General features: G+C 36.1%; 1 long non-coding RNA gene across 1 annotated transcript in view; it reads right to left on the bottom strand.

The window, feature by feature from the left end:
- Positions 1-5,098: 5,098 nt before the first annotated feature.
- Positions 5,099-20,044, bottom strand: part of LOC135421533 (uncharacterized) — a 63,023-nt gene continuing 48,077 nt past the window's right edge. The window contains exons 8-11 of the long non-coding RNA XR_010434057.1: positions 17,940-18,551; positions 15,329-15,508; positions 13,509-13,615; positions 5,099-10,141 (exon numbers count right to left, since the gene is read on the bottom strand). This is a non-coding gene — a long non-coding RNA (uncharacterized LOC135421533). The remainder of the gene's footprint in view (positions 10,142-13,508; positions 13,616-15,328; positions 15,509-17,939; positions 18,552-20,044) is intronic.

Below are 20,044 nucleotides of genomic sequence, written 5' to 3'. Positions count from 1 at the left end.
TTCATTTTGCCTTTCCTTTCTTTTGCATTTCCTCCACTGCTTCTTTTTCAAACTTTCCTGTTAATTGCAAACGTCTTTAGATAAAACATCACCGTCTGACAGGAAGAAATATTTGTGTTCGGGATTCACTATATCCACACAGCAGTGAACAAGTCTTTAAAGCTTTTCTGAATAATAAAAAGCACCACAAATATAAAGATGAAGTTATCTGCAAAAGCATGACTTGTAGCAGAGCAGGCAGCTGAGGAGATATATGTTTACTGCTTCTGATACAGTCAGGAAAGTAACAGGAGATAGAGTTTTCTTTGACTGTCACACATGGATTTTTTCTAGTAGCATTACACCTTCCTGTGTAATTGAAAAAGAACATTGAGGGCATTTACATTAGACACAAATGTGAAGATGGAGTAATGTGAAAGAAAATAGCTTTACAGATGTGACATAAAAATAATAATCTCAAATAAATGGTTCTGATCTCACTACCTGCCTGAAGCTTATACAACAGAGCAGTATGAGTAAGTGTGCATCTGCTAATATAATAATATCATATATAAATATATATATTAATAATGGGTATTGAATAATTTAGGTGTCAGTTTAATCCTTGTAATAATGGTATTCAGACACACATACACAAAGGCTTCACCATTTTTAACTAACACTAACAGTGATTAAAGATCTTAGAGCAAACATTCCTCAAATTAAAATTAAAAGCTAAATTAACTATAAGTACCGAACAAAAATCACTTCAGTTCTGATTGCCTTGACACAAAGCTGGATGGAAAAATTCTCTTCAGCCTTGCTTTTGGTGTCCATTTTTGCCACGCAGGTTTTTGTACAGATGCATTCCAACCCAGACTTAGCAATGTTCTTTGAAAACAGAATGGCAAATGCCTACTGAACTTTTCTTTTAAAACTTAACACCTAAGATCAAAGACTAATTCAATTAATTTTAATCTCTAAAGTTATTAGATCTGGGGGCTTTATTATTAACATTTTTTAGGCTTTTAATCCTTTATACAATGACTTATGCAGGCACATAATATCCCAAATGATAATAACCACACTGCGAATTCTAATAAATTTTTATCTGGCACAAATCATATATAAAGCTGTCAGTTGAGCTCCTTCTCTGTAGAAAAGAAACAGAAAATCCTGCACATGATGGAAACAAGGGGTGATAAAGACTACAGATACCAGTGCACTATTTGCAACTAATCATTTATTCAGAGATCAGAAATTGTTTCCAGGCAGACACTGGGGCAGTTCTTGGCACTTAACATGATCCTCTTTCAAGCAACTTGGTGTTAAAAAGGGATATAAAGCATCCCAAGGACTGTGACATGCAGAAATAGCTTTCAGCTGCCTTTTCTCTCTGCATTGTCTGCAGTCATGAGAGGCAAGCCCTGACCCCACTGAAGTCAACACCATTTCTGTCATTGCTGGTAGCAGGACTGAGCTTTATCACTGTTTTTATTAATAATTTATTCTGTAAAATGACTTTATGTGTATTTTGGAAGTGGCTTTGCTTTTTCCATTGAAGTGAAAAATTGATGCAAACCCAAAACACATTTGGAGGATGTTACCAGCTCTGATATTAGGATAAAACCAGTTAAAAAAAAAATTAGATCGCGCTTATGTTGATTCTCTACTCTTGCTGCTTCCCTAAGCTCCAGTTCCATTTGAACTATTTGAATACTATTTACACTGTTATACACTTGCACTTTTTATTTCCTGATCAAAATTCTCTATCAAGATACTATGGTACTCACAAAATCTAGATTTGATGTAATGACACACTTAAGTTTATATTCTCTCCTGGAGAGAATATAAACTCAAGAATTTTAAAAGTCACTTGCTTCAGCAACCTGAGGCTGTTAAAAAAAAAACCACAAAACAAAAAACAAACAAACAAACAAAACAAAAACAAAAACAAAAAAACCAAACCAACCAACCAAAACAAACAGAAAACAAACAAACAAACCAACACCCAAACGGGTATATTTCATATCCTTAGAAATATGTGGGTAAGGATGTAGGGAGTCTCAGCCATACCAAATGACATCTAAGTGTAAGCTCAAGTTTAACAACCATTTTTCTATCATAAAGGAATTGCTTATGAAGAATTTCAACAGCTCATATAAGCTGAAAAGTGTAAGTTCTTTTGAAAACACAAGAGACTACACCAAATTCCTCTAAGTTTGCACATGCACTTAAGTTTCTACAAACCCAGTAAGCAAGAATTAAATCTTACCAATTTATCAGAGGTGTCTTTTCATTAAATATGGAGTACAGCTATGAATTGCTTTCTTACATACTTCTGACATGCATCCACCACCAAACTGGAGTGTGATACTGAGATATTATTCCTACTTCAAAGCTCTTAGAAAGTTAAATCTTAACATCCACAGCTTGAGCTGTTAAAACATCACAGTCTGTAAACTTATTTGGGACAGATTGTTAATTCTTTTTTAATTATGGAAGTATTATAGCACAGACAAAATTAGATGCATTTTATTTTGAATGTTAAATATTGTTAATGGTGGTGAATAGAGCAAAGGATTATTGATTAACTGTCAAGTGTACTTGGTAAATGGTCCATGTGTTTAATCAATGAATTAGTACCCTGAGGAGAGTGATCCTTAAAGTACTTAGCCAAGTTTAGAGATTGATAGGCTTCTGTTTTATTTCCAACTTACTAAGCATCTGCTGTGTGTACTGCAAAGTATCTTTGTCGTTGGCCTGAAAATAAAACATGTTTTTGTGGATATATTATGTACTTATAGCTGGCAACAACCATTTCACACTTGCAAATTAAACCAATCCCTGTCAAGTGACTGAGAGTCATGTTGATTTCAGTAAATCCAGAGAGATCTGGTAAACTGTCAGGATGAGTTTGGTTAAATGTTAACAGAGTTCAAAAGGAGAACAGAGAACATCAGTTCTAGTGAATTCCAAAAAGTAATTTGTGTCAAGTTCACTTGAAGGGAAAAAGAGTAACAGAAAAGGTATTAAAACCCTAGAGAACCATGTTCAAACCTTCTCTTACAGTTTTTGGCCTTTGTGTGCTTTGGCATTGAAATAATTGTATGCAAAGCTCTTTAAAGATCAATCACTGCCTACTTGTTAATTATATTTAATACAATAGGAAAATCATTCTACTCCATGGGTTCATACAGCAATTATTTTGGAAGAGTCCAAGACCTAAAAGGCTAACTTACTACTGGATGACAAATTAACAGAGACTGATTTTTCTTGTTTACTTCTATGGAAATATATGATCGAGAATACAGACAGAAAGAAAACATAAAGCTCTTTGAAAAGCAGCTGTAATTAATACAGAAGCTGACACCAAAGGCTGCCTTTTGCACCCTCAGAAATGACCTGGTGTTTCCAGTCAGCAGTCAGGATGGTTTATAACCAGCTTCTGACATTCAGAAAACTGATATGGAAAAAAGACAATGTCTTCAAGAGTGGCCACTGTGCTGAGCCAGCAGGAGCAATATTGTACATCAGTGATAGTGTGGAAAATTCAGTAAGAACACCTGGGCCGTGCTTGGCCAAAATTTCCATACAAAACCAGTTTAAAGTTCATTAGAACCGTATTGTACAGTCCTTGAACTCAAACAAGGTCAGTGTGAATTACTCTAGAGGAGTCCCCAGGATACCTCTGGAAGCACCTCAGATTATTCAGACTTAGTTTGAAATTGAATATATATGAATGCAAAACATTATTTTTGCTGAAGTCTTACATAAACATTCCTTCTGGATTTGTTCTTGAGGACTACTCCACTCAAAGCATTTAATGCAACACAGTACACCACTTGTAAGACAACAAATATTTCCTTTTTTAATTTTTCCCATAACTCCATCTCCTGCTATTGCTCTTATTAAGTGAAAAGAGGGGAAAAAACCCTTCAACATTTAATAAATCTGGCTTGTTTGAAAAATTTGATCCCCTATTCTTGTGACACTCTTTAAAATCCTACCATCAGAGCATATTTATTTAAAGCCATCCAGATATGTTGAAGCTACTGCAACAACCATGGCAGTTTGCAATAAGTAAATAAGATACTGTAAGAATACCCTTAGAAAGGTACTGAACTCCCATTTTTAACCATTTCCCTTCAATAAAGGTGTTTTTTTTCCCCTCATCCATCATCTCCACACAGAAGACTTGGACAGAAAAGACTTTGTCAGATTGGGAACTGAGTGGGCCTTATCAAGCACCAAATCATTGCCAAACTGTTCCAACCCAGCTGTGCATTGTTCCACTTCGTGCTTCTCCTTCATATTCACATCCATCTTGTCAGAGCCCCTCCATCAGAACATAAAAATATTCTAGACTTTTTCCAGAGTAAAATAATCTTTAAAAGGAAAGGAAAAGAGATTAATTTGAGCACAAAACCAGGAGAAATGCAACCTGACCTCTTCCTTACCTCTAAGCAAACACAACCAATGACCTTAGTTTTGCAAAACCATTTTTTCCAGTTCCATGCAGAGGTGATATCACTGCATCAATCATCATATCAAGGTGTAAGTTATTATTTAACTAAACCTTCCAGCAACTAATGGCTTTTTCAGAACTAAACATGCTATTTTATTACAATTTCCCTATAAATTTGAATAAAAAAAAAAAAAAAAACTGAAGGAAGTTATCATATTTGCTGCAAACATCAGAAAAAGCAGATGTTCCTCATAATCCAAATTATAATACAAGACACATAGCATTGTGACATTTCAGAAATTAAATTTTTCCTCCCCATGTGCAAATTTACAAGCTGAACAACTACAGCTCTTGGAAGGCTGAAGATTATGTGCTTCTAGTGAAGTTCTCCATCTCACAGTCCCACATTTGGCAAAACCTCAGCTCTGTCACAGGGGGTTTCCCCACAGGGAGTCCCACAACTTGCCTCCTCATCTGTTTCCCTATTTCATTAGTTAATATTTTGGAAATATTCCACTGCACAGACGTACTAAAACTTCAGTTCACTGGGCAGGAGTGTCAGCTGCAATAACAGAACTGCCATTTGCTACCTGGAGTTTCTCAGGGTTTCCCAGTATCTCATACAAGTTGGTGCCATTGTGCACAAAGTATTAAAAGACGAGGTAAATGTAAACTTGCCTGACTTCAATAACTCAGGGAGACCCACGAAGAAGATACAGAAATACATACAAAAAAGCCTTCCCAAGCTATTATATAACTGAAAGCAGAAATCCAAAGGCTTTCTTTCTTTCTTTCTTTTTGGACTAAGTATGGATTGACAACCAAGAATCACAAAGCACTGGCTTCACTCTCTTTTCCTGTGCAATAATGCTCAAGCATAATCTCTTCACAACCCCAGCACTGCCTAGCATGACTTTGCCTATTTTCAAAGCATGTTACATAAATCACAAGTTTTCTTCACTTTTCAACACCAGCTTTGTGCCTACCCCACACAGCTGTGAACTGAACCTTTGCACACAGCAGGAAATTTCTGACCACTGCAAGCAGTTTCACATCTATTTGATATGTGCATTGCTTTACTAAGCACAAACAACCACCAAAAAAGCCAGGGAAAGGTCTCCATAACTATTAGACTCTCAGTTTCCACATTACTTCATGCAAATCATTCTGAGGGCTCTTTAGTGCATTTACATAATGCATACCCTGCCTTCTTTTTCCTTTTTAAATGCATTATTTTTATATTCTGTTTGCACAGAGCTCAAGTGATATACTGATAACAGGGAGCCTGCAATGCCTCCAGCATGCATTTGTGGAGCTTACAAGTACAGAAAATTCCTTGTTCCCCTGGTTACTCTCCCTAGATCTGCATTCTAAGACAAGAAGAAAGAGTGACAGCTTCCTGGCTGTCACCAGTGAACCCAGCTATTAAGGGAAGATTTTGCAAATAGATATTGTTTAACATTTTAATTTCTCCTCTGAAAACAAGTAGGTAAGAAGAGAACGGCCATCAGTAAACAGGCAGTCTGAAAGAATTAAAGTCTCTGGAAAAGACATTAAGAACCTGGGATGTTACATGGCTGACAAAGCAACTGGGGAAAGATAATGTTTGTAAAATCATTTGCTTAAAGACACTTGGAGGAGTGAGTGGAACACAACAAACTGAGATTTTAAACTTAGGCCTTGACTGCTTTTGAGATTTTGACAGTGAGCAGATGCATTGACCTAATACTTCCTGGCAGTCAGAGTTCGGGATGTGAAATTCCAGTTTTCACCTAGCAAGAAACATTTGCACATAAAATGAACAGCATGACAGAGCTTGCTCTGAATTTTAAGGAAGGGCTGAGTATCAACAGGAGACAGCATAAATTCAATGTTTGGTGTATCTCAAGCAATCCTTGCAGGGAACACATTCAGCTTTCCTGGTAAAGCAGCTGCCTGCTCTCAGGTAGGTCTCATGCCAGAGAAATGCAAAGATTGAAGGTCTGATCCAAAGGTAATGAAGCAACTCATTACAGAGATTCCTGCACAGGACTTTCCCCATGATATTTTGGCTGTGTTTTCCATACCTGCACTTTTAGCTGCTCACCCCTCCAGATCAGTAATGTGGACATAGAGATAAAGAACATTCAGGAACATTAAACATGTTTCTGGCACACTGCACCAAGCATTATGCTACATCACTCACTATATCTCAGATCACATTACATCATGTCAAACATCCTGAAATTGAAATAATAGTACATGACACAAGACATTTGTTACATAATGTGATGTAACTGTTAAAATTTCACCAAAAATATTTTCCTGGTCCGGAGACCACTATCAAATCAGACTGTAGTTAATAAACCCAAATTGAATTTGGCACAGAGAGCATGAAAGTAAAACGAGAACAATTTTGTGCATGCATTATATACATAATCCTCTACTTAATATAATCATGTGGAGGTGGAGATGAGGATTTTCTTGTTTGAAACTGGCAGGCTTGTGTAGCTAAAAAAATGGGGGTTTATTTGCGTATAGATGCAATAACTGAAATCTACAGTGGATAAAAAAATGTTTTCATGCACAGCACTGAAAATAAAATTTGTCATCATTTTTAATCATCAGGTGGCCTTAAAAGAAAACATTGTAGATAAAGCAAGTCTAAGAAGATTTTAATAATATTTTTTAGAAAATTCATATAGTACCACTTGTCATTTGTGATGCTTCCCAGCTGTTTCCTGGTGTAATTCCTATATCCTGTCCTGCTACAAGCAAATCTATTACATCCAAACACAAATTCCAGTACAAATTTTAATGAGTGATGCAAAATTCTAATCAGCAAGCCCAGACAACTGATATTACTGGCATGGCATATAGCTGAGTTCAGCTAGATATTAAGAGAGAGTATTTTTGTGAAAATGCCCAAATATTCATAAGAAATGAAATCAAATAGCAGAGAGCATTATGTTAAATAATTTTTTTCTATTTATGCCACCAATAAAGTCCAGAAATCACAGATAAGCCCAAACACCAATAAGAGTGAACATTTTCAGAAGATGAATTTTTTTCTATTCCAACCATTTAAGACTAGTTCTGTCCTCAAAAAATACCCTTAGTTCTATTAACTCTACTGCCTGAAAACATTTGGAAAAATGATGCCATACTTTCAACCCTCAATGTTTTCTGGGTTGAAATATCAAATATGTGGTGACTGAGTAATCAAGGTAAAAATCAAGTTGAATTCAGACAAGCTGATGCAGACAGCAACACCTTTGAGACAGTGACAGTGATGCAAAATGCCTGTGCCAGAAGAGGGCATCATCCAAGAGTACAAATGGAATAATCATGTTCTAAACTAAAAGTTACTCAATCTGCCATGATTTCTCCTTAGGAGAGGCTCCTCCTTAATTAACAAAAATTACATGCAATTTCTCTCTTAAAACATTGTCTGAATGAACTATCTGTTCCAATAAATTTGTCAAAAGATTGCCATAAGCAAGTGATAGTGGTAAAAAGTAGTGACATTTTGAAGGCTCAGTATGGTCTGCTATTTTTAAAGGGGCATTCTTTTTACATGCTGCACTGGCATATGTTAGAGAATGCATGATTGCTACCTTGAGCTAGCATCAAATAATTAAAAAAAAAAAATCCACCTTATGACATTATATTTTATAAATTAAGTAACTCCAGATTGTAAAGTTTCATTTTTAACGTATTGTAAAGTTTCCTTTTTAATGCATTAGCCATTTATTCTGATGAACTCAGTACATTAAGTGTGAGGGTTTATTCTCCTTGGGTTATCAGAGCATTTATGTGCATGCACAGGCACAGAGTGTCAACCTTGTAGTTCAGCATCTTCAACAAATTTATTTCACTTGTGATTAAAACAGAAGGAAAAACATACAAAGATAATAAAGTGCTGTAATTTGTAGTCTGCAGCCAGGAACTAGATAGCAAAAGCAACATCTCTTTCTGCAATGAAAAACCTTTCTTAGACAGAGAACAACTCCTGGAAATAAAAAAAGATTAACCTGTCTCTGTTCTGTCTTCATCCTTGTAGTGGACAGGAGGGAGATATCACTTGACTGTTGTCCTAAAGCAACTGAGTTAAAAGCAAAATCCCATCTATTTCATGATTGGAATCAGCTTCCACACAGAACAGAAAGGTGGACCTGGAGAACTGAATTAATTCATCTTCAGAAGGCATCACAGGACCTCCTCTGCTTAAATTATCCCTGGAAAATGCTTGTTTAGTCTGCTTTTAAGAGCAGCAGTGACAGAGACTCTAGGATTGCACCAATCAATATATTCTACAGCACAACTATTTTTACAACTGGGATTTTTTTCCTGATGGCAGGCCTAAATCTGCGTTGCTGCCATTTAATTCCATTATTCTTTATCCTGTCCCCAGCAGCAAAGGAAAACAAATTATTCCCTTTCTCTTTGAAGCAATTTGGAGACACTTGGAGTTCCATCACGCTCCCCTGCTCCTTGCTTAGACTGAACAATTAAAACTTTGTCAGGCAGGATGGCTGAGCCTCTTGCCAGCTCTGCCCTCACCTATCTAGTTTCTCCAGCAGTTTAAAGTTTGCTGCACAACTGGAATTGGTGGAATTTAGGATTAAGCTGAAACAGGGAGCTGCTGAGAAGCCAAGACCATGGGCAGCCCACATCAGGTGGGACAGAAGGATGGGTTTAGGAAGAGAGAGGATGGGTGGTTGGGTTAAACTGAGCCTGAGAAAGGAGGAAGAAAGTTGCTTATTTAAACGTTTAGGATTTTTTTTTCCCTCTAATATCCAGATTACTGCCAAGAAGCTGGTATTAACTGCCAAAAAATTAAATTCACTAAAAATTCCCCAGGTCAAAGGTTATTTCACCTGTGGCACTACCCACAAAGAATCCTTTTAACTCTTCCCTCTGAGCTGCATCTTAGTCTTTTCCAAACAACCTCTGCAAATTCTGAAGCTCATTTTCTGCTTTTATCCTCTGTTAGAGGCCTAAAAACACAATATCAGTCTGGGGAACCAACCCCAAAATTATCTGTTTGTTTTTCAAATGAAAGAAATAATTGCAATAGACAACAAGAACAAAAGTGAGTGCCTTGTAAATTTACACTAGGACTTTGTGGTGTTCAAAATACTACACATGCTTGCACACACAAGAGTGCTGTACAGATTAGGTAAGGATCATATTGATTCTCTACTTATCCAGCACTGTAAAATTTTAAGTGTTTTTCTGAAATGTTCTAAGTGAGTCATTGTTGAAGGTTATTTTTCCACTTGATTTATCTCACCATAGATTATTCCACTCTTAGGAACTGGAGTGGCACAGTCTCAGCAGCATCCATCGTTCCACAACCCAGCCTGTTACACTTCATGAGCACCACATTCACTCTGAACTGCCCAAGAGGTCACTTGAGGTGAGAGATTAAAAATCTTACCTTGTTGTGTTTGTGAAACTGAATATGCAGAAATGAAGAAATCAGCAGGAAGTCAAGGTGTGTTCATTAATATCTGTGACAACACACAAGCTGGGTGCCCCTAAGCACTCCAGTTGTTCCAGGGTAGGGGAGGACCCAGGAGCAGCACCATGAGCACCACCTGCATCTCAGGGGAGCACGTGCAAATCAGTAGTGACACCTCGTGTGCAAGTAAGACATCAATCTGCATGATTGAGGAATTCAGGTTGAAGAAAGTCCTTCTTTCTGGTGTGCTGAAACAAAACAAATTAACAGTTTCCAGCACAGAGGAACCCACAAGGCTCATTTACTAAAAAGGGATGTGCACCACAACAGGTAAAACCCAACCACCCTATGGAGCTGTACAAAAGGTCTGTTTTGGTTTTCCCATGGTGCCCTTGCAGAAGGAATTGTGGTATATTTAAAGACACACTGCAGCAATAATGACCATGATTTGTAGCTCACTTATCTCACTGGCTTTCTCTGACAGCAGGCAAACTCCTCGTCTTCAGCACTCTTGGTTTCTCAATGTAAACCTGAAAAACCTCTCCCAAGCCATCTCAGTAAATGTTCTGAATAATACCAGACAATTTTCCATCAAACAATTATTTGGGGATACACATTTCATCAATTCTAATATTATTTACCTACCTTATAGGCATGCTGCATGTACCAGTCAGTTAATGTTTCAGTGATACCCTCAAAACACAAAAGCCTAGAATGATAACCAGCTAAAGTTAATAAATGATGCTATTGTTCCTTGGATTAATAGTGTCTTCATAAAGGATGCTCTCTGAAAAGTTCAAACTGCTTTTGTGCTGTATGTCAAACAGCAACAAAAACCATTATAATTAGACATTTTCCTGGATTTCAATGCTCCTTATAAACAGTGCTGAGTAGCACCTAAATTAATTTTCTTTCTTGTTTAAAAGCACTGAGAAGAATACTCAAGAGAGAAAGAAAGTGAGGGAGAAAGAGAACTGCTTGTCACATCATTTCTCAGAGCTCTGTAGTTCTGTACTGAAAACTCCCTTCAATGGTTCAGGAGCTGTGAAGACTCAGGCTGTGATCATACAGGCTGCACGGGGAGTGGGGGCTGAGTTAAGGAGGGAGGTGTTGCTTTTGCTACATATTTTATTTTAACATAATACACAGTTGCCAATATGAAAAAAAATAAATGCATATACTTCTCCTTCTGTGTCAGAATATGCCATGAAATATCAGCATGCCTCGCTACATAAAGTTGTAAGTGATGCACCACCCACAGCTTTTTTTTTGTTGTGGTTAACTTTTGTTTATGATTTAAACCAATAATCACACTAAACACTTGGAAATAAATTAAGCCTTTTCAGACTGATTAAATTGGCTGAATGCTTTAAACATGCGACTTTGGCAGATCTAATCATCCCAGGATAGTCAGGGAGTTAATCATGCAAATGTCTTCAGATATTTCAATTTGCAAGGCTGTGTTTTGTAGCCTGCAATCTTCCAAAGCATCTGTATTCTGTACTGTGAACTGCAATTGTTCAGTGACCAAGCAGCACAAAAACTTAATAACAAGCAAAATGCTAAGACAAAAAAGTAATACATTTAAAAAAAGTTTTAATAAGAAGAATATTAAATTTGTCAGGCACTTTACACCACTACAGGAGGTACAGACCCAGTGGCTCCAGCTGGGAGGGAGTAAGGAATTTAGAAGAGCTCCATTGCTTATGCAAACCTTCAAGCTTACACATGTGCTTTGTGGAATTAGATTTTTTTACAAATGAGGAGATTGGTGGTGTTCCTAAATGGTCCTTGTTTGTTCACTCTGTTTTGGAGACTGGCACTTCCACCAGTTTTGAGACTCCTTTACTCCTCATAGGAATCATTTCTTTCCACCTTCTTTTCAGTGTGATTGAAAATTTTAAGATGAGTGAGAGGAATCATGGATTCCACCTTTCAGTGAAAACCAGAAAGATTTGACCAGAATCTGAACCTTTCCTACCATATCCTCTTTCCTGTCTCTGAACTGACTGGAAAAGGTTGCATCTACAGCATATATTTGGATATTACAGCTAAACCTCTTTAAAGCTCTCATGTATTAGACCATTTGCAAAAGGACAGAGTATGGTAGAAGAAACACCATAGTCTCAAAAATTAATTAACCATTTAGATTTTTTATAAATTATCTGTTCTCTACTGAAGCAGATATTTTCATTTCCATTAAAATATGTTACTCTTATTAATAAGATTTAATATATATGTCTAACTTTATAGACCACCTACTGTCTGAGTTTATTCCTTAATTAACCCACCCAGACACTGTGAAAACAATTAAGGGTAATGAAAGACAGTAACTCAGTCCAGAAAATAAACTTTTGCAATAGTCTCCAAAAACCTTCGGAAAATGTTCCCTGAGTTTTAAATTCTGCCCTGTAATCAGTTGGCAAAAAGAGTTTTAGTTCAGCTTTTCAGAATGCAGCCAAGCAACCAGACCTAAAGCCAGGAAATTAGTGAAGAAGCTTAAAATCTGCCTTATGGACAAGACAAGGAAGGATCAAAAGGTAGCAGAAAGTTTGTCAACTCCTGCCTGCCACCAAAAGATGTCAGTGATATCTTGTGATTTTATAAATGGGTAACACTGATTTTGCTTGTCTAAGTAAGAAGAACAGGAGTTATGAAGAGCATTCTACAAAATAGCAAAACATAACTGGCTTATAAGACTTTTAAGGGTTGAAAACATAAACTCCCAAAACAATAAGCAATAGAATTGATTGGATTTATAACTGAGATACTACCCAGTACTTATTTGTAAAATTTAAACTATTTAGCTTGCTGTAACTGGGAAGAAATACAAGACAAATCTAGGTCTTGTAAATGAGAGTCCCAGAGCCAGTTTGTTTCTTCCCCTGCTTTCTCCCTACACTCAGGAAGAGCCTTCTTCAATGACATTAAGGTTATGATGGAAAAATGATTCCAATAGAAGTCTATAGAGATTTTGTTAATATGCCTTTATGATGTGATATTATGACGGCAATTCAATTTCATTGCAGGCCTAATGAGACCCTGTTACAATGTCAAAATGAAAGGAAACTATATTAATCAAGTTATAGTACCCTGAGAGAAAGAAAAACCTAAAGAAATTAACCCCATTAAAAACTATTTTAAAACAACATTAAGATTTAGTGAATTCAGAATTGCTTTGCTTTTGTTGGTTTAGTGCTTCAGGTAGAAGCTAAATTTTGCACTGATTTACAACTCATTAAGTGTATTGACATCAGGGGAATCAGGGGAAGTTTTAAGGAAACACAAACAGAACAAAATTCACACCAAGTATTGTGATTATGCAAGGCATTGGGCACAGCCTGCTTAGTCTTACGGCTAAAATATTTTTTCCTCTTCAGTAGAACCAGAATTTCTTCACTTCTCACTTAAAAAAGGCGACAAGCTGGCCAGTCTAAGAGTTTAAGTTCTTGTATCTCAGCTCTTTGATACCATATTTGAATTTGTACTAAACTAAACTGTAGAATTAAATACCTAAAATTGCAAAAGAGAAACAAATTGGAGCGGAAAATTCTTCCTGAACTTATTAGAAGCAAATATTCAACTGCCACCAATAAAGTAAGAGTGGACACATACCCTGAAGACAAGAGGGGTCTTGGGTACATGTCAGGTTGTTAAAATTGAGTGTAACGGGACAAGCCACAACTGGAAAACAGCCTTTGTATCAACACCTTTGGGATGACCTGCAAGGGAAATTAAGTCACAGTTATGAAAACTCATAAGTCTATTTTAAGATATTAAAATGCCTATATTAAAAAAAGTTTTAAAAGTCAAAAACCTCAGAATATTTCTTTGGGTTTTTTTTTTTTTTTTTTTTTTAATTTAACTTTTTGGCAACAGAGACCTTTTTTTGTGCATTCATTGAATTTTATGTCAATGACTTTTGTCCTTCCCAAGCTAATGTTTCTTACTGAGTGCAGAAGTCAGGGCTGCAATATTAATGAGAATTTGATAAAGGCTAGCACATGTATTCAATTTTAAATGTGCCACTGTCATTTTCCAAACCATGTGTAATATAAATATAAAGTGCTGTATATATGCAGTATATATATATAATATATGTGCAATATAAAGTTTTGGTCTCTTTTAAAACTGCCAGTTTTTAAACAGTGGTGCAGCAGACAGGGCAACACACTTTTTATATAATAGGTACATTCCAATTTTCAGCAAATACTTACAAGAATAGATTCAGCAAGACATTAACACCAAACAGTTTGGACATGCACCAAAATATTTCAAAAAGTAAAAGACCCTTCTTTATCTTTCAGCAAACTCAGACATTTACATGGCACTATGAAGATTTGCAAACTCACAAGAAATCCATTGATTTTTGCTTCTATTACTGTTGAACATGCAGAGATGGCACTTTGTCATCAGAGTACTAGGGAAAATTGAGGAAAGGAAAGTATGAACCCCTCCTAAACTCAAAATCCAGTTTCTATTTCTGCTTATCCTTGGTGGACATGCATAAACACACAGATCACACATACATAGGGTTCTTTGTGCAGACTTGATATTTACTCACATATCTCATTTACAGAGACAACTCATTTACATAGGATGGAAATTTACTGTACTTTTTGTCCATACAGTAAGTTTCTGTTGCTATTACTACCCTTAGCAGAAATAACCTTCAGTTACACCAGCATCATATAAATTGCATGTTATTGTTAAATTTTCCCAAACCTTTTTTTTGTTGGTGTTATCTGGAGTCTCACAATGCCTTAAGAATGGATTCACTGGAACCTTATCTACCTTGCAAACCAACATTCACTGTAGTGTTAAGTTCTACTGCAAAAATATCAGGACCACTTCTGTAAACACTGCGATGACAGCAGTAATGAGAAATGCAACAGTGAAATTGTAAATAAGATTATAAAGTAAAAGAAAAACCCTGATGTTCCTTTCAGGCCCTATATAATTTGACCTTTAATCAGCAAGGTGGTTTGTACAAATACACCCAGCTCAGGCTGCACATTCAGTGGAGAATGTACAAACCAACAAAACAGCAAAAGAATCTTCTGGGGGAAACATTTAGCAGGATTGTTCTGCTGACCAAACTCTTCATCACTCCCTATTCATTATGTAGGAGAAAATATTTTTCCAAGGATGTGCACTTTATTTTATCCACGAATTCCTGTGTGCTGAACTTCTCAAGAGTGTAAAAGGCAATCCATTAGAGAAAACTTTGTTCCTGTGACCTTGTCCATGATTACTTTAACTACATAACGACCGACTGGAACATTATAGAGGTATGAAGATATTTACATATCCATAGGAGAGTTAACTTTCATAAACATGTTTTTATTTTATTGCAGTCTAAATATTCACCATAGGGATTGCATCAATGTAACTATTTAAACAGTAAAAATCATTACTCTGATCAAAACACTTACCAGGAAACTTATTCACACTCAAGGTCCGCTATAAACCTCATTTCTTGCTGGCATCTTCCTTTAAATATTTGATGGGTTTGCTTTGTGGTCAGCACATTCAAATGCTTATAATCTGGGTGTAGGATAATGTATATAAATTACTAAAACTCTTTTCCTGTGTTGGTGTAATCTACTTTGCAGCTGTAAAACAAAACCATAAAGTTTTAAAACTTGGTATGGTCACACAGGTCTAAGTCACAGAAGCTAAAAGCATCTTCACCTAATACAGATTTCCTTGCTTTTCTCTCTGTATTTAAGTCCAGCAATTCAATTTAATTTTTATTATTCCTCCTCTGCCTAGTCCTTTATTTAAAGAATTCCTCCATTTTCTAATGAAGCTCATTCATTTTCCAGAGAGCATATTCATTTCCTCAGCTACATCTTCAAATGCTGCACCTCTATCTTTCTGTCTGGAAAACTTTCAAAGCACCAACTTCCTAACTGGGTGTTTACATTTTGACTCCAGAACCTCTTCTACTTTTCCTTGTGTCACTGGCACAACAAATATAAACACAGGTTGCTCACTTGCATATCTGTTCCAACAAGAATAGCCCAGAAATGTCTGCATGAGCTTCAGCAAGACATTTCTTTGATAACTAACCTGCCAAATAATTTCACTGCTTAACAGTGCGAATGCTGAGGTGTTTTTATTATTAGAGTAATTTTAATGATTGGCATGCATTGTGTGTTTATATGTTTGTCAAATATTGGGAAATCAATTAGAACAATATAATGCCACTGGGAAAAACATCATTTGCAAAATAATTATAAGCAATTGGCACCAGATGTTCTATTTCTTCAAAATTTGCATTTTCAGTTTTATAATATTTATACTCTTCTTTTGGCAAAATGCTTAAGTAATCATACCTCAAAAGGCTGGATTTTTTCCTTTTTCTGAGTTTGGTTTTGTGACAACAGAATTCAAAGGCAAAGCTCAGGTCATATGCCCTGAGTGGTTACGCTTAGTGGTTTCATCCCCTACCCCAGAAATACAATATCTTTTATTTTTATTATGCTTAGTCTTATCTACTGATCTTCTAGAAGCAGAGATGAACAGCATATTTTAACAATGCTGTTCTGCTAAATCTGAAGCCAAATGGAAACAAGGAACTGATAAGAAGCTTCTTCTTCATATGAGAAAACCTGACTATTGCTGCCATGGATGTTGGCTTTTTCTTGTTCATCCAGTTTCACCTAAAGAACTCAAGTTATTTCATCTAAAGAACTAAAGATTTTAAACTAAAATGGAAAATTTTGATAGTCCTAAACCAAAAGTCATCTAAGCAAAGGTTTATTTTGACTTGTTTGCAGATGTGCATGAGGGAGCTTGTTTTAAGTTTCAACAGCTTTCTTTAGAAAAGAAGAGGTTTCTGAGGTCACAAAATATTGAAAGATCATTAGAATCCCACAGTATGAGCTCTTTAATAAGAGAGTTTAATACTTTTTAATTCTTTGTGTGAGAAAGATGGATCATTTACAGAAATAGGAATAGTATTTTGTTTAAATTCAAGTGTTTGGATTCATGTTTATTCAGAAAGCCTTAGTAGACTGCGTAGTCCAATTTCTTGGGTTTTTTTTGTTTTTTTCCAAGATTACATTCGCTCTATTTTATTATTTATTTTAGGCTTTGAGTGAGCAATAAACTTAGCTGCAGGCAAAGAAACACAACACAGCATGAGTTGGCAAGGCCTTGACAAACACCATATCCCCGGTTCTGCCACCACAGTTAAAAAGAACTGGTCAATAAAAATGCTCTGCCATGAAATCTCAGAGGTCAGACATAATCTTTGTTCATCTCCAGACTTTTATCTCCCTCTAGAAAATAAAATTTCTTAGCATTTTACTTGTTCTTTAACAAGATTCCCTAAATGGTCTTGGTTTACTGTCTCAGGTAATATTACATTATTTAGACTGAGTCAATGCAGTAGTTTCTGAGATTGGAGCCTTGTACAAATTTTATTGACACCATCAAGTCACTGGGCTGATGGCACCTTCAGACATCAGTTGTTAATGACTCTGAATTCCTTGACAACAAATGAATAGGAAAATAAAGCTACACTTGGATAATCAGAAGAGAGTGTAGAATACTTGAAACACACAGAGTTTATTACTTTGTCTACTGGCTTTGTAATGTTGGGTCGTAAAAAAAGCGAAAACATTTATAACAGATTTAAAGCTTTTATTCACTCTGAATCCATTCCTCTGCTTAAACAGCAAAAGACTTTCATAAAAAGAGATTATTTTTTTTATCAAGATTATCACTGATGCAATGCATCTTTAATTTTGAGGGAGGAAGAAAGAACAAGCACCATTACTTATCATATTCAAAATATTAATTAATATTTTACTTGATTGAAGTAATAAAGAAATAGTGGTACTACTTTCACTTTTTGCTAACATCAAGCACACAAGTTTACCAAAAAAGCTTTATAAACTCCCTGGCAAGGTTTTATTGTACATATTGTTGTCACATCAGAGCAGGTGTGAGAACAATGACCGCTGTCAGTGAAAGAAAACGAAGCATATGATAGAGAAAAATACAAAAATAAAATGGGTTAAGTGCTTACCACACCTGTTCAAGATGGGTCTTCTCCTTTGGGATGTCAATGAAATGACTTTTCAATGGCTTTCTGGTTCCAATACATCTTTTACAGTTCACTAAGAAGAACTGAAAGAATTTTTGCTTTCATCAGTTCTGTGGTCTGCCTTTGCATCCTTTCCATGTTCTGTGTGATCCTGGCTGAGCTAAAAGCTCTCTTCTTGTTATATTTTCTTTGCAGACACTATTCCTGTCCCTCCCTTTTCTCCCACTAGTATTCCTTATTGAAAGCATCATTTCTCTCTCCCACCCCTGGGTTCCTCAGATCCACTGTGCTGCAGCCAGAATAATGCAAACAGCAAAACTTTCTCTTTGCTGCTGAGATTTATTGATTTTTTTTTGAAGTCTAGGTATCTATTAGCACATTGACACCTACCAACCACTAATAAGCAACACTGTGACATTCAAAAGCTAGTTTTCCTCAAAATATTATTTAATACAAGAAAGTCTCCAAGAGGGAGCTTTGGAAGTCAGAAATCAGTGTCCTTTTGATGGCAGGATTCAGAAGAGACTCCATTAGAGGTTGTCTTGTGATAGTGTCTTCCATTTCACAAGAAAGAAGGGAGAGGAATCCAGAAAGCTGTCCTATGGTGAAGGGAAATAAAGAGTCACAACAGGACACCACATTTTGAGGTGTTTTTTTTTTTGTTTTTCTTTTTTTACTAATGGCAACATGCCAAGGACTAGAATTAAATTCTTTCCCAGTTCACTCTTTCGTCACCTACCACCATATAAATCAAGTCTACATGAGATTAAGTAAGTACATTCAGCTTGGGCTCAGGTGTGAGTGCAGATGGGCTTTAAAACATTCTACAAATCCAGCCACAGCTATATTGGCTTAAAGGATGACTGGGGAGAGGAATTGCTGAAAGACTACATTTACTGATCATCTTCAGTTCCTTTAGCACAGTCCATATCATCTCCCTCCAATCTTCAGTTTGCATCAAACTAATCAAGATGCAATAGAAAGAAAAATAAGCATTTGAGACCTTCCTTTGAAACCTGCAGGCCCAGCTGAGACACAGAAATGTCTACACTCACTAAGCAAACTATTATTCATAACATCTGCCTATCCAGTGCAATGTGAGTTCCTGTCACTCATCATTGACATGTCTAGGACTGATTTCCTAACACTACATTATTATCTTTCATGAGAATATGCTAATTCCTTCTGTATCACTATGTATGCTTATATACAGTATCCTTTGACATTCACAACATGTTCTAGTGTGATAGATTAATTCAAGATGAAAAAAAAAAGGAATGTGCAAAGGCACTGGTAAAGGCACCATATATCTGGCAAAAACTGATTAAAAGTAGGAATTATTCTCCCAATAAAATTATTTTCCCAATATGACAACAGAATTTTTACCATCACTCTCAGTGGTGCCAAGATTCCACCTGATAACCAAATTTGGGGTTGTTAATTAATAGTAAGGTACAATATTAGCTGTGTTATTCTGTAAAATATTCAAGTAAAATTTTTAAAGGCTTTCTATTTCCCTTTAGTTTCTAAAGAATGTGTTGACTTATTAGCAAAATAAGTTCTCTCCAATTCAGTTATTGAGTGTGTATTACCAGATCACACAGATATTTCTGCCACTATTTTCAAGTAGTGAGTGACCATAATCTTATGTACTTGACACATATAATTCTAACATATTATTTCATGCTAAGAATGACTAGATGGGACTCTCACAGTCTCATCTTAGTATATTTTCTACAATAACTTACCTCTTTTTAATATTTTACTTCTCTGCCCTTCACTGATGTCCTCAATGATTTCCTCCACCAAGTGTTTTACTGCTTCACCCTACTCTAATTAATTCTCAACTTTAAATTCTCCACTGACCCCCATTTAACTCTCAGTAGATACAAAAGCTTTGAAAGAAAAATCCTCAGTGAGCAAGTGCTGGCCAGGCAGCTTTTCTTCAAGCTTTTGCAGCTTTAAATCTGATCACAGGAAAGACTGAACCAAATCCTGCCCTGAACAGCACAACACCCTGTTGTATTGCAATGGCAATGCCATTTCCCAAGTGCTGTTGGACTCCAACAAAATCACAAAATTAGAGTCTGAG

This window comes from Pseudopipra pipra, chromosome 13, assembly GCF_036250125.1.
Source record: "Pseudopipra pipra isolate bDixPip1 chromosome 13, bDixPip1.hap1, whole genome shotgun sequence".
NCBI lineage: Eukaryota > Metazoa > Chordata > Aves > Passeriformes > Pipridae > Pseudopipra > Pseudopipra pipra.
The sequence above is the reverse complement of the archived record's forward strand: the minus strand, read 5'-3'. Positions and strand labels throughout refer to the sequence as shown.